The sequence below is a fragment of the Anser cygnoides genome, chromosome 2, assembly GCF_040182565.1.
Source record: "Anser cygnoides isolate HZ-2024a breed goose chromosome 2, Taihu_goose_T2T_genome, whole genome shotgun sequence".
Classification (NCBI taxonomy): Eukaryota; Metazoa; Chordata; class Aves; order Anseriformes; family Anatidae; genus Anser; species Anser cygnoides.
The window spans coordinates 23,738,649-23,754,770 of NC_089874.1; the positions used below are offsets into that span (position 1 = coordinate 23,738,649).

Sequence of the window (16,122 nt, forward strand, 5' to 3'; positions counted from 1 at the left end):
CATTTGTGACAGCTGCCAGCAAAGATAGTGAAGAGGATCTGCATTCAACTGCATTCAGGCAGCCATGCTGGTATGTTGTGCAAGGTTTTGTTATAACTGTGTGAATTGCTAGTCTGATGCATGAGACATTGCCGGAGGTGTAAGGTCAAACACCAAAACATGCTGTACAATGCACACAATACTCCATTAATAGTCAATGTGTACCAGGGAAAACCTGGACCCTAAAATTTTGTGTCTCTGAAAAATCACCACTATGTAGCTCAATAGACTCCTATGGGTAGGGTGAAAGAGATTATAAACTCTGAGGGGTAATAAACCAGCTTATTACCCAGAGCCAAAGACTTCTGGAATATGTACAGAAAGGGATATCCTTCACACAGAAATGTGAGGAGCTATGCTCATCTCCGAAAGCTCAGATTTTTTCTAACTCTAAATTGTACATTGAAGGAGTGAAAAGCCTGTATTTCAGCAGAGTGTAAAATGCACCAATATACCACACCTTTAATCTTTTGACACCTTATATTCAGCTACTTTCTGTCCCTGGTGGACCCAGAATTGGGCTAAACCATCAAATTTCTGTCTTCGCCTGTTTCGTGTGCTGTGCTGCAGCATTCTGGATGTGAAAGCAGAGTGGGGTTAGTAGGGCAGCTGCACTATTGTCTCTTGCCATGCAGGAGATATTCTGCCTGTTGTGAGACAGTAAACCAAACCTTGGGATACCACAGCTAGATGTTGTGGTTTAGAATAACCGACTGTGTAAATAAGTGCTATGTCTCTTTGCACAAAGAAAAGTATAACATTTTTGATATAAAAATATTTTGACATAAAAATATTCAGGTGAGGTTGAGACTTTCACTTCAGGTTTTTGATAAGGCTTTGTTCAATCAAAGATCAATATATATTGAATATATTGCATACATTATCAATATATATTGAGTATATTACATATGTTATTACATATGTTATTGTTTAGAGGTTTATAGGATGGATAGTTGAAGTGCAAATATGTTCATGACCAAACCAAAACACTTGAGTACATCTTCTGTGACTCAACTTGTTACAGTCTGTGCCCCAGAAAGGAAAGACGTTAAATTTCATTTGAACAAGAAACAAAATTAATGTTATGAGTTAATAAAATTAATTAGGTGTGAAATTCAGCCCATGCAAAGGAGCTAAAATAAATTTCCCTTTAGTGGTGTACAAGCATTATAAGGGACCCCTGTGGAGAGCAATATTCTTTTCTTTACAGAAGTTGAAGTACTTCATAAAGGTCAATATTAGTCATTTTTATTGGTGTTACAAAGAGGTTACAAAGAGCACTGACATAAGTGAAGATGTATCATTCTGGATCTATGAGATCCAACCAACAGAACACCATGTGCCGTCAGCAGCAAACTCTGTCAGTAAATAATGAACTTGCAGCTCCAAAAAATGTTTGTACAAAGTGCACTGTGCAACTTCATATAATGAAAATACTTATATAAGCAATTATAAATATGTCAATGACCATTTTCTCTATTTTTAGCTCTTCAAAGATGCACAATGGTTGTAAGATGTGTAGGCACATGATTTCTCATAGCAAAACTTTTTTTTTTTTTAAATCTGATAGCACAAGAAATATATAGGTCCACCAAAAATAAACTCCAAATGTATTTTCAGGCCATTCTTTGTATTTTGATTCTTTGACTGGGTTCTCTGGGAAAAAGTAGTCTCTGACTGGGCAGCTTATTGCACACCCAGAAAATTTTGGAGCTTTTTTTTATAGTTCAGAGGTCTTTATGTTTTTATTTCTGTGCAGTATTTCTGAAAAGAAAGTTTTGTCACTTCTCAGTTTTTGTTTTGCTTGGGAAATCTACACTCCATGAACATCTCTAAAAAAGCGGAAAAACAGGTCCTTCTCAGCTTAGAAATTTCTTTGACACATTTGTAGTCCATAAGAGGTTCCTAGCTTCTCATTCCCATCTCCATACGTTCAGTGATTACTGCATTCCTCCTGTCACGTTATGTAAAGGGTTTTCTGTGGAAAATCCATGTTATGTGCCACATTGATAATAATTGTATCTTTGTATTATGAGAATTGGTTTGTCTGTGACAATCTCAGAACGTGAAAAAAAAAAAAAAGGCAAGTTTTGTAAGAAATAATCTTTTTTGATAAAAAATTGGAAGAAGCAGATAAGCTTTTGAATGCATGAGCCCTTCTTCAGGTGTCCTTTATGCTTATACAGAGAATATATTAATAACTCAACTTTCAAGAAACAGGGCATGCTATTCCACTTGTATTAGAAAAGCTTTTCTCATTTTACACAAGTGTACACAATGTGTGATGATTGGTAACAATGTACTCTGTCATAAATTGTTATTATTAATTACTTCTATAATGCCATAGGTGTGTATGGCATTGTACAGACAAATAAAAACTGACTGTTCCTTACCTCAAGGAACATGGAAACAAAATTGCACATAACACAGCCAACGATGACAATAAACAAAGGGAGCAGGTGGGGTAATGTGGAAGCCAAAACTTCCATGATTGTATGAGATGCACTTCATTTGATGCATATCCTGCTTGCTCCTTTTTATGACAATAAGTGCATGAGACACAGCAAATGCATGAACCGTGTGAACAGTGTCTGGAATGACAGTACACTGAAGCTGGTTCAGTTTGAGTTGCAAGAGCTGGAGACAGAGATATTAGATGGTCTTCCTAGTAAAATAGAGCAGATAATTTCTGTCCTGGATGACCTGAGCTGCTCTGTGGGGAGTTGTGCTCTGCATGAGCTTGTGTGACTGCAATACCATTTGCATGGAGCTTCTTAATATGCTTCAGTTAAGAGCCAAGTTGTTCTGATGCTGAGGAACAGGGATAGATCATCCAAACTCAGGAACAATCAAGCAGGAAGTCAAGCAAAGTGGCAGGGAACCTGCAGATTTAAATAAAGATAGAAGGATAGAACACCTAAGGTTGGAAGGGAGCTCAAATGATCATCAGGCCTTACCTTTTGTGAGGAAAAAAGGAGCCTAAATGTGATTATCTAGCATCCTGTCCAATCACATCTTGAAAACCTCCAGTGATGGGGTTTCTACCACATCCATGAGGAGGTTGTTCCAGTGATTGATTGTTCTCACTGTAAAAAGTTTCTTTATTATATCAAGACAAAATCTCTTCTGGTGCAGCTTGTACCCATTGCTCCTTGCTTCTCCATGTGGCTTCTTGTGAAGAGAGCTTCCATCCTCCTTGTAGCTACCCTTTAGGTACTGGAGAGAGATTTGTAGCTCTGGAGAGATTTGTAGCTACCCTTTAGGTACTGGAATATTATGATGAGGCACACCCTGAGCCTTCTCTTCTCCATGGTGAACAGACCTAACTCCTTCAGTCTTTCCAGCCCAGAATACAAGTCACAAATAAGAAGCTCATGACTAAACTGAAACATAAAATAGAATCATACAAAGGTGGCAGCAGAGTCAGATCAGCCAGAAGAACGAAAGAGACACGGTCTAAGCATGCAGGGATGGGGTTAGAAAAGACAATACCCACCTGGAGTTGAATATGGCAAGAGATGTGATGGACAAAACGTGTTTCTTCAGGTATATCATAAGCAAAAAGAATGCTAGGGAAAGTATGGGCCTTTTGCTGAATGGGAACGGGGTCCTAGTGACAAAGGACATGGAAAAGGCTGATGTCCTCAAAGCTTCCTTCATGTCACTCTTTACTGATAAGACCAGCATGAAGGAATCCCAAGCTCCTGAGAGCCTGGGAAAGTCTAGAGCAAGAAAGATATGGAGGAGGAGAGGAAAGAGCAGATTAGGGAATATTTAATCGAACTGGACATGCACAAGTCATCAGTCTTATGAAGTACAGCAAAGGGAAGTGTAAAGTGCTGCACCTGGGGAGGAATAACCTCATGCACCAATATATGCTGGGGGTCACCCAGCTGTAGTGCAGCTTTGCAGAAAAGGATATGGAGGTCTTTGTAAACAAGAGGCTGAACAGGAGACAAGAGCATGCCCTTGAAGCAAGGAAGGACAAGAGCCTCCTAGGCTGCTTTAAGAAGAGTCCAGCCAACAATTTGAGGAAGGTGACCTTTGCCTTTTACTTAGCACTGATGAGACAAATCTGGAATTCTGGGTCCAGTTCTGGGCTCTCCAGGACAAGTGTGACATTGATATACTGGAGTAAGTCCAGTGAAGAGCACAAAGGTGATTAACACAATAGAGGATCTGACATATCTGAGGAGAGGCTGAGAAATCTGAAACTATTCAGCCTAGAGAAGAGAAGGCTCAAGGGGATCTTATCCATGTGTATAAACACCTGAAGGAAGGTTATAAGGAAGACAGCCATACTCCTCAATGTTGCCTAGTGAAGTGGGTGTCCATGGAAAGGTGTTGGTAGTTGGAAGGCTGCGGGAGTAGCCTCTGTGAGAAGTCAGGGGCTGCCCATGCCAGACACAACCCGTGGTGGCTGACACCAAAATGGGCATGCTGCAGGACACAGCTGAGCACGTAGCCAAGATGGTGGTGCATCTGTGAAAACATGTTTAAGAAATGGCGGAAAATTTTGGACAGAGAGGAATGAAGAGAACAATAAAAAGAGAAACAGCAGAGGGAACATCAAAATCAGAGGAAGTGGAAAAGGAGATGCTCCATAGAAGATCAGGTATTCCTGGAGATCAGCCTATGGAGGACCTGTGCTGGAGCACAGGAAAAGAGAAGGGAGGAGTGATGGAGATAAACCACTCCGTCCTGACCGCAACCACCCCTGCGCCTCTCATTGTGTCCATGAAGGGACTGAGTGTAACCTGCAGCAACAAAAAGGGTGCAGGAAAGGAGTCTGGAGTGAAGCTGAGGCCAACCCACCCCACCTAGTGACAGGACAAGAGGCTATGGGCACAAATTGAAATACAAGGATTTCAATTTAAACATAGGAAAAAAGCTTTGTTTTTTACTTTGATCAAACACACTGGCACAGGTTGCTCAGAGATATGGAGTCTCCATCTCTGGAGATACTGAAAGCCTGACTGGATGCAGCCCTGAGCACCCTGCTGCAGCTGGGTGTGCCCAGATCAGCGTGCTGGACTGGACAATCTCCAGCGGAGCCTCCTGGCATCAGGCCTTCTGAGACAGACTGAGCCATTGCAAGGAGGAGCCCGGCAGCTGTTCTGGGTTACTCTTTGCATTAAGAAGTTTGCATCCTGGATTTCAGTAACATTTTGTTTTGTTGTTTTCATGCAGGTAAAATCACAGAGTTTTACCTGACACCACTTTTGGAAAATATTCACCTGTGTGAAAATAACCCCACAAGTATGATTACTGTTGTAATCATCCATAAAGATAAGATATTATATTATTTGCATAATTAATTTTATGTACAGATGCATCAAAGGCAATTTAGTATGAAACATTTTATTAGGTTCTGTCAATAGCGATGAAGAGAGCTTTATTTCATTTCACTGTAGTTCAAAAATACTCCTAAGGGTGCTGTTTCTAATTTCCTGTTTGGGGAACCAATTGTGCTATTAGCAAAACAAAATCCTCTATTGTTTTTAGCAGCAATATTCAGTTTTTATAATGATTATTTCCTGGGAGATATGTGCAGAATTTGAAATGGAAGAGATAAGTCAAGTGACACATAAATCTTTAGAATTAAAACCTGAAAGCACATTCAATGTGATGTTTGCTGTGACACATAGTTTATTGGTGTTCCTAACCTTGTGACACCCTTTTAGTTACATTTATAATTACCTATGATTTCAGCCATATTTCTAGCAGCATTTTATTTAGAAAGTATATAATGAAAAATTATTTTCTTGGAAAAACAGCTCTTCTATCAACATAGAGTAATATTGATATCATATATGATGCAACTATTTTTGGTTATTAAATAAATTTGAGAAACAAAATATAGAGAATGATGAAGACATTCTCAAGACTGGTGTAATTGCCTGGACCACAAAAGAATTGAATTGGACCCACAATTTCATCAGTGGAAAACTGTTTCTTCTGTATATTTTCTACTGTGCAGATGAAATGGCTGTACTAAAAGAGCATGTTAACACTTGCACAGAAGGTAAACAGGATATATATGTATCACGTAGCCAATTTAACAGTGCAGTACAAGTATACTAGATATCTATCTGATTAGATATTTAAATAATGTTTGTTTTTATATCTGGTACAGTTCTTGAGAGCTAAGTGCTCTCAATTGAAGTTTATTTGCTGCTTGAATCTCTCTAAACAGAATAATTTCTCAGAGAGTGCCTATGAGCTACCCATGCAAAAAGAAAACATTAGTCAGTGTCAGAAAATATTACATGGTAGAGTGTTATTTGCCCAACAACTATGCTGGAGTTTATTCTGGCTGTGTTGTTTCTATTTAGCTTATGTTTTGAGTATACTTTTTTTTTTTTTGTCCTCGTGATTGTTTTGCTTTATAATTTGTTCAGGTAAGAACTTTTCAGACACCATTACAAAGCAAACATTACAAAGCTACCAGTTTACTCCAACACCATTTCATTCATTATAATTTCTCATTCTACAGTGTCACTTGAATTTCTCATTCTACAGTGTCTTCTAAACTTTTTATTGACCACATGATTATTCAAATTGTGTATACGTTTGATTTTGCCATAGTAGCTTTTAAGAATGCCCTTTTAAGTAGAGAGGTAAAGAACAGTAAATTCTCTTTCTCTGTCTTTTGCCTCCTTTTCCATTATTCCACTCTGACTCTTCAGGGCAGCGATGAAGCACATATTTAAACATGAATATATGCCAGAGTCCTGCAGAATCCTTGAGTTGTATATATCTGAGCGCTAGCTAGTCTAAAGCACAACTAATGTAAGCCAGGTTAAAAACAAAGCAAAACCACCACAACCACCACCACCAACAACAACAAAGACACCTAATACCATTTTTACCAGAAAATATCCTCATAACTGATTGATAAATGGTCAACATTTGCATGCTCTCAACTACACATCCTCATAACAGTATGATGGTCTTGATGCGCACAGCTGTCTAGCAGAAATGAACTCATGGAACTGAATCATCTCAGAAACATCTCACATTCGCTCTGTCCAAGTGCTAATAAAACTCATCAAAATTCCATAATACTTTGCACAAAAACACCAACAATACTTTTCTCCTTCTTGCATCTCTAATGTCTCTCATTTGGATATATATATGTATTTTTTTCTTCAAAGCAAAGGTTTCATGAAAAGAATGCTTCTGTTTTGTGTTTAAGTCTTATGGGATTGAATCATGAAAGACATGGCTAGCACACACAAAAGTAAAAAAGCTGATGTTTTGAGCTTCTTTCATTTTTATTGAGCATGTTATGCACCTTGTGTTAAAAAAAAAAAAGGCAAAAAAAAAACAACCAAACAAAAAAAAAACCTTTTGCAGGTTCATATCAGTGTTCATATCAAATTGATTAGGACTTTCACACACACACACACACAAAATCTGATGTAGCACAACACTCAGCCTTCAAGAAGAAAAAAATAAAGAGAGAGAGAGAGCATGAAGACATGAACTAACATGTCAGGAGTATTCCTTGCCTACTCTGAACAAAGAAAGGCAGAGCAAGGAACGCTCTCACAAGGAAAGTGAGAGTGTTTGCAGTGTTCAAAGCTCCAGTTTGACAGACATGGAAGATTCTTAATGTACTGTACTTAAAAACAGTTTCAAGGAGACAACAATAGGCCTAAAGACCAAAGGAAAGAGACAGGGCAAGAAACGATAGTCTTGGGGTAAGTATCTTCTGTCAGGACCCTGAGGATGCTCAGTAATACAGGAAGTCTAGACAGATGTTCAGTTGATGGATGTTGAAGGGTTTTGCCTGCTAGGAGTACTCAGAGAAACAACCAAAATGAACTTTGCTTTCATATTCTAAAGGTAGAGTTCACTCATCCTAACTCCCAGTCTCATACTCTCCAAAGTCACAAATTACTTTTTGTTCCGAAGTCACATGGGCACAAGAATATAGAAGAAAAAGTAGTAGAAATGGGAGTAATTGAGCAAAAGAGATGTGATCTCTCTCGGCTCATTTAGAAAAACGAATTATTTTAATTGCGAGTCTGACACATCTTTATAGAGTACATGAAAATATAGGCCTGGAGGTTTTTTTTTTTTTTTAAGGTTGGCCTACAGGGGTTCATTCAAATCTTGCTGAACAGCTCACTGAAGCTCTAATTGAAACATTTAATTTGGTACTCCATAAAAATACCTTGAAATACATTTTCTCACAGTACCAGCAAATATTAAATGTTACTTATTACAAGGAGGGAAAAGATGATCCTGTGAAAAATTGATTTTTGCTTCAGAGGTGCCAGAAGGAAGCTAATTAACAAAATGCGTGCTGCATACATGAAGTAAGTCAGTTTTGATTATACAGTGAGATTTTCAGTGTGAAAGGAGAGCGTATTTTGTCATAGTTTTTTTAATTTTCTTTTTAAGTAGCATGTGAAAGGATCTGTACATATCTAGACATACATAATATTGTTCACTCTTCACATAGCTTACTTATTTAAAACTCAAACAAAGGAATCAAGGACAACTGTACCATAAATCAAGGACAGATTGAAGAAAACTGAAGCTATACAAAATCTTTTTTTTTTTTTTTCTTTTTGTATTAAAATGGCTTTTGAAGAAATTCTTGGTTACGTCTGACATTTCTACTGATGAATGCTGGTGTTCACTGGAGCATACTAATAGGGAAAACAAGGAACAATTGAATGTCTTGAAGTAAAATGAGGGTCATTTTAAAGATATGCATAGAGGAGTCTTAGCCACTAATATATGCAGCCTGTGTAACCCAAGGTTGATAAGAAGATGAAGCACCATACGTCTGTGAAAGAATCTGTAGAAGTTAAACCCTGTTCCTGCATTAAAATTTCTGGCTGCTTTTCCTTACCCCCAAATTGCCACAAAGTCAAGTACTGTTCTTTCTCAAAGGAAATTCTGCTCTGCCCAAGAGAGAAACTAAAACAAGGCATGAGTCCTGCAAGGCAATGGGAACATGGAGCACCATGAGCAAATGCGTCACCTCTTCAAGGTGGTGTCCGCAGAACATCCACTGTTGAAAAAATTGACAAGAAAATGGCCTGGAGATGGGTCAGGAGGAATGAATGCAGCTAACTCATTGGCTTAGTTCGTCAAACCACTTTACTGATAGTGTTGTCCTGTGGTGGCTCCATTATTCTTGGTGAAAATATTTGTTCACTCTTTTTTTCATTATAGCGAATTAATAGTTTTCCTTTTTTAATATTAGAATTACCAGTTTGTTAATGACATGGGGATATTTTCATTCAGCTGTTGCATTCATTAAGATTTACTTGATCAATTGTAACTCATAGAATCATACAGTGGTTCAGCTTGAAAGGGACCTTAAAGATCATCTAACTCCCCCCAACACATACACACATCAAATTTCTTGTTGTTTTTAACCAATACTAAGAATAAGTAATATTTGATCAATTGATGAGCCAATACAAAAGAAAAACAATGAAGGATCCTGATCCTGAAATGTTTGATAAAACTCTCATCAAGTTAATCAGAAGAAACGCACAATAGTATATTTTATCGGTATTACAAAATGGTTTGGGCTTCAAATAAACCTAATACATTTGTTTAAAAGTTGGAAAAAAAAAATACAACTTTCCAAAGCGAAACTAATAAGCAAAACGTTAGACTTCCAGAAAATCTTGACATGAAAGTATAGAAATGTTTTTGTGTAAATCATTATGTAATTTTGCTACTGACAGGAGTATTTCCAAGTCTTCACAACTTAATAATCTTGCTAATACTACACTTGAATTTATCCCATTTTTTTTTCTGATGACTGTTCATTTCCTGCTCTAATGAAAGAAAGAAAATGAAGCAGAAAGAGGCGATTATGATCAAAAGAAAAAAAAATGCATTAAGAAATTATTTTAACATAAATTTTAAAAATACACAAGTTTTTATAATTTTTCAGTAGTTACTTGTAGTCAGCACCAAAGAGATGAAATTGGGCAGAAAAATGAGACAAATGAAAATCTGGGAATTACATTCTTTGCTAAATGTGATACTGATATATATGTTACATTATTGTAAGTAATCCAGACTTGAAAAATTTGAATGTACTGAAATAGATCCTAAAATTCAAATAGTAAAAGGAACCAGTCAAATCATACTCATATGAAGCAGATGAAGAAGTAGAAATTGTCAGACTTTTAAGATCCCAAGGATGAGGCTATTTTTAACAAAATAAAAGATCATTTCAGTGTTGGAAAAGCTACAAAGAGAAAGGAAAGGAGTACAACTGCCTGACCCTGCTCAGATCAACCCCTGACCCTGGTCAGATCATACCGTCCAATCTTTTGTGCCCAGTTCATGTCAAGACAATAGATCAAGATAAAGGCACTTGAGTTTTTAAGACTGCCTTTTTAGAAGTATATTCACCTTTGAAGGTCTCCAGTATTAAAAGCTATTTCTCTCTATACTGATGAAAATCTTTTACTGTGCTCTAGAATTATAAAGTTCCTAAGATGACCATAAATCAAAATGATAGAAATATCTTCTGTAAATGGAAATATTCATAATTATTTTTCTACCTGATCTTAAGATCCTAAAATGAATCTATTTTTACTCCACAACATGAGCTTAAAATAAATAAATAAATAAATAAATAGATCCTTTACATTTGTTACTACAATAAATGAGCAATTTTCAAATGAGCTCAGTTTTTCGTTTTAACTTTATTAATAAAATGATGTGTAAAGGACACTGTGCAGAATCAGAAACCATGCCATAAATAAATAAATAGGTAAATGAAATCTGTTTGCCTCTGTAAGTCAATAAAACTACTCTGGAACAAATAATAAGTCAAGATTGCTCAAAGATTTCCTGAAAAGGGAAATCTCATCTTGGTAAAGTATTATATGATGTAAATACGATAGAGCTCAGTAATGTGGAGTTTTGGGATAGGAGCTGTCCAAATGTTATTGGAGCCCATAGGCATGGAAATATTTTTCCAGGTTATTCTGATTAATGCTCTTCACTGAGCTCTTCAGCTAAAAATTCTCGTTCTCTCTAATTTAAAACAAGTAAGTTGCATTAGGTCTACAGTAAGTAGATGGACCATTTAGAACAAAACAGGAGTATACACATGATAATAAGAGTTATGGGAGGTCTACATGGGGAAAAAATGAAAACTTTGTTTTCTTTCTTTTTTTTTTCTGTAGAAAAGAGTGATATAATTCTTTAAATATTTTAAATACTTTGAAAACCTTTAAAAGGTTGCTCTAGAAAGGAAAGCAACAATCTGCTCTCTGTTTGCATTCCTATATTTAAAAAAAAAAAAAAAAAAAAAAAGATAATGAGCTTAAATTGTCACAAGTGAAATATTAAGGAAAAAAAAGTTCTAAAGTGAGTAAGCATTGGAATAAACTTGTTGAAAGAGGCGGAATCAGAAATACTGAAGGTTTTTAATTACATTAGAAAAACATTTCAGACATAGCTGGCCTTGTCTTGAAAACCAGAGGTGGATGAAATGGGTTCTTCGTTCCATTCGCAACCGTGTCCTATGACCTCTTGATCGGATATCTAATGTTCTAAGAAGTTCCAGTGTGATTCAAGTACGCTAACAGCTCCTTTCATTAAAGACATAATTTCTTCAGCATTGTCAGTTAGGTGTTTGGTGTTTACGCTTTGTCCAGGTTCCCTCTGCAATCAGTCAGAGAGAAAGTTTTCTTCAGAGACTGATTCATACCAGCCTAAGATGTTTGTCTAAGACAGGCAGGATGAAATGATGCTTGAAAGGCCTGTTTCCCTCCATGGAGTAAGGAAGGAGTGTCTCAGATTACAGACCTAGTTTTACACGTCCAAAGGAAGGTAAAGTGCATTCTTCCATTAATCTGAAATATTGAAGTACATCAGAATATTTGGCTTGGTTTCTGGCCCCTAGACTTCTCTTGTAATTCATTGAAACACATCCAGTATTTTTGCACATGGAAGTTGGGGGCCTTAACAGTGCTATGGAAAAAGACATAATTACTTTCTTATTTCTACTTCTTATCTCCCACATTAATAAACACAAGGGTTGTATTGTTCCACCCTAGTGTTGCCCTGACAGTGCCTGGAGAAGTGAGCATGTGCAGTGGCTCTGTGTGATAGGATAGGCATAGAACTGGATGGACCTTTTGGAAAACTGAGTCCCATCTTTTCCCAGAGGTCATGCTGTTGTTGTGTAACTCAGCCTCTAAACCACTCCAGCTCAAAAAAGAGTTTAGTTTTGTTCCTCCCAGTGCTGTTTGTTGATTTCTCCATTATCTTACTATTCTAAAATAAGGTGTCTTAGCATCAGTATCTAACATTTTTTTCACAATCAATTTATAGCCTTTTTCTTTATAGGATTTACTGTATTTATAGTAATTTTCTAATATTGTTCTTTAGTTCAGATAGCTCTTACCTTCCCTGGTAATTTCTCTCAGGATATAAACGGAGAGAAATCATGATGAGTCTCAGCTATTGCTTTGCAATGCATTGGTAACTACTTCATTTTCTTTCTTATGGCAACTGAAATGACAAACTTTAATCGTATCATTCCAGTAAGATGTCTGGAGTCAGGCAGAGCCTGGTTTCATGTCCAGGTGAAATTTGGACAGGCTTACCAATGTACAGTGATACAGTATTTCACTAGGTCAGCTGAAATTTGTTTCCTGTTCCTTTTTTTTTTCATGCCATCATGCCTAAACTGGAGACTCAAGCATAATTTAGGACTGTCATTAAACTCAGGCCTTTGTCTTTCTGCATTGGTTCCAAGCTGCTTTTGTTTTCCATCCCATTTCCAATCCTCCTGTCCTCAGGATTGTCCAACTGTACCATCTGGATCCTCTTGTATACGAATGAGAATTTTCAAATTTCCTTAGCACACTATTACTTTTAGTGAAAATATCTAACAAGATTGGATATTCATCTGGTAATTTCTGCCTGGACCATGAGGGGACCAGCAGGTCTCTCTGGTCCTGCCTGGCATTCCCTGGGGCTTCCCAACACTGCCCAGGGCCCCATTTCAGCTCCCAAGGGTGTCAACACCTGCCCCAGGAAGGCCGCAGCAGTGCTGGGCTCCAGCTCCCCACAGCCACAGGCTGATGTCCCAGCCAGACCACAGCCCATCCCCATGCCCAGGAAGGTGCCTAATGCCTGGTGTTGGGGTGTCCCCATCTGTCCCCCGGCTGCCCTGCTCCTGTCAGGGGCAGTGGGACAGGCCCTGGCTGAGAGGCCTGGTGCTGCGGCCCCCTTGGGCACCCCCAATAGGCCCTGCCCTAACCCCCCCCCCCCCCGCCCCCCAGGAGCTCCCAGCTTGTGTGGCACCCTAACACTTCCCTAATACTCTCAATTCCCTAAAGATTCAAAGCCAGGTCATTTCTTTCAGTACAACCATAATGGTTAGTTTCCTTCCCACTCACCTCTTTTGGTTAATAAATTCTATCAGAATGTGCAAAGGTATGATTTTTATAATGCAGTTTGCTTTAAGGTTTACTTTGGTATAACATAGTGTGCTGCTATTCCCAACTCAGAGAATAAATGCTAGCCATTATTCCTACTGTGGATAGCTATTAACCACAGAGAAGGAGCTGCTGCAAATGAACTTTCAGGAAGAAATCATGGCTAAAGCTGTTGATATCAAAGAGCTGTCAGAATCTTTTCCTGTCAACAAAACAATCAGGCAATGTTACATTAGTCAAAAATATGCTCTTGATGCATTTAATTCCTGAGTCTCTTCAGAAGTGCTGCTTGAAATTGCTGATGTGTTTGGCATTTGACAGGCCATTGCTGAACCTTTTGTTATTTCTTGTCACCCTTTTCTGGATTGTACTACTGATCCCAGTAGGAGCTGGGAGCTTAGTGCTCCTTACTATGAAGTAAAAATTGATATTGGATATCCAGCAAGAATATTCAGGGTTTGTGGATTCCAGGGACTTTATAGCAATTCTATGCACAGAACTGAAAAATGCAAGAAGATACATAAAAGTCAGTGTTGGCATATACACACATAATAGCGGCTATTCCAGCCAGAATATATTAATTGTTTTAAAAGTTGACAAAATCATTATGAGAAAGTTCAGAGACACACAGTTCAATAAGTACAGTCAAGCTACGTAGAAAAATGGCCTGTGAAAGGCCTGCAAATTGGAGCTAGAATAGTATGAACATGTTTTCAGCCAGTTAAAAATTATTTCCTCTTTTCAATGTGTTCTCTTATCAGTATACCTAAAGTAATTCATAGGCCATCAGGAAGAGTTAGGCAGCATAATTTTATTGATAACATTCAAATGTGAGGTGAAAGTGCTTCCAGTGCAAAGTCCATGTCTTGAGATGTTCATGTACTCTCTGATGGCAGAATTTATTTCATCTGGCCTTAGCCATCTAAAAGTTTTCCTTAAGTGTCTTGTCTAGTGTAACTATATTTAATGGTGAGAGAGCACTCAAGGGAGTTTTCTTCCCAATCACATTAAAAATCAGTCTTACCCCTGAAGTGGCTGTATTTTGATAATTGTAAAAGGAGCTTAAGTCATAGCCTGGGTATCTACACCTTTGTGGGGTAACATTAGGGCAGAAAAAAAAAAAAAAACACGCATCCTGCCAAATATGGAGGTTTTCCTTGTTGCCTGCTCTGCACTGACCCTTTTTTCACTGTCACAGTTTATCTCAGAGTATGATGGTGACAGTAGTTGTGTTTTCTGGAAAGAAACAAAGAATGGCTGAATTTCACAAAATGTAAAACAAAGACATACAGACCTTTAACAACACAAGACAGAACTGAAATGGGGTTCAAAGCTTTTCATTTTCTTGAGAATGACTCATCTTTAAAAAAAAAAAAGCATCGTAAGAGACAAAAATCACAACCCCAAACTATATCTTGCAAAGCTTGAGCTATCACAGAATGTTATGGACCATATATATATGATGAACATGTTGTGCTTTGGACCTCATCCACCTTAGTCTCAACAGGCTGTTTGCAACACTAGGGTTCAGCAAGATATCTAAATGAACTGAAACATTCTCCTCTGTACAGCCATGAGACCAAATTAAACACATTTTAATATATGTTGCATTGACATCTGTAGGCAGACAATATTTCTGACTCTCACAACAAGACATCAACAATAGCTCTTTATGTCTGTTTAAATTCTTGTCTTGTGTTTGAGGTGTGTGTGAGGACTGTATTTCAACAGACTTTGCAGTGGTTTTGTAGTACATTGTAGGAGGTCATAAGCACCGTAGAAATATTAATAATATATAATAGAAAAGGAAGGAAGAGCAGACCACATTTTAGTTTCTCCAAGAATAATTAGGATCATCCTCACACACAGAATCACAGAGTCACAGAATGGTTGAGGTTGGAAGGGCCCTCTGAAGATCATCTAGTCCAACTCCCCTGCCAAGCCAGATCACCTACAGCACACTGCGCAGGATGGCATCCAGGTGGGTTTTGAATATCTCCAAAGAAAGAGACTCCACAACCTCTCTGGGCAACCTGTGCCAGTGCTTTGTCACCCTCACAGTAAAGAAGTACCCTCTCATATTCAGACAGAACCTCCTGTGCTATAGTTTGTGCCCATTGCCTCTCGTCCTATCGCTGGGCACAACTGAAAAGTGACTGGCTCCATCCTCTTGACACCCTCCCCTCAGTTATTTATATACATTAATGAGGTCTCCCCTCGGTCCTCTCTTTTCCAGGCTAAACAGGCCCAGCTCTCTCAGCCTGTCCTTGTACAACAGGTGCTCTAGTCCTCTAATGACTTTAGCAGCCCCGCTCTGGACTCGCTCCAGTAGTTCTATGTCTCTCTTGTGCTGGGGAGCCCGGAACGGGACACAACACTCCAGGTGTGGCCTCACCAGGGCTGAGTAGAAGGGAGGATCACCTCCCTTGACCTGCTGGCAACACTTTTCTGAATGCATGTGAGGATACCGTTGGCCTTCTTGGCCACAAGGGCACATTGCTGGCTCATGGTCAGCCTGCTGTTCACCGGGACTCCCAGGTCCCTCTCCACAGAGCTGCTCTCCAGCAGGACACCCCCTAATCTGTACTGGTGCTTGGGGTTATTCCTCCCTAGGTGCAGGACCCTGCACTTGCCTTTG

General features: G+C 38.4%; 1 protein-coding gene across 2 annotated transcripts in view; it reads left to right on the top strand.

Moving 5' to 3' along the window:
- Nucleotides 1-16,122, top strand: part of ZNF804B (zinc finger protein 804B) — a 239,024-nt gene that overhangs the window by 143,494 nt on the left and 79,408 nt on the right. The gene's annotated exons all lie outside the window — the stretch shown is intronic.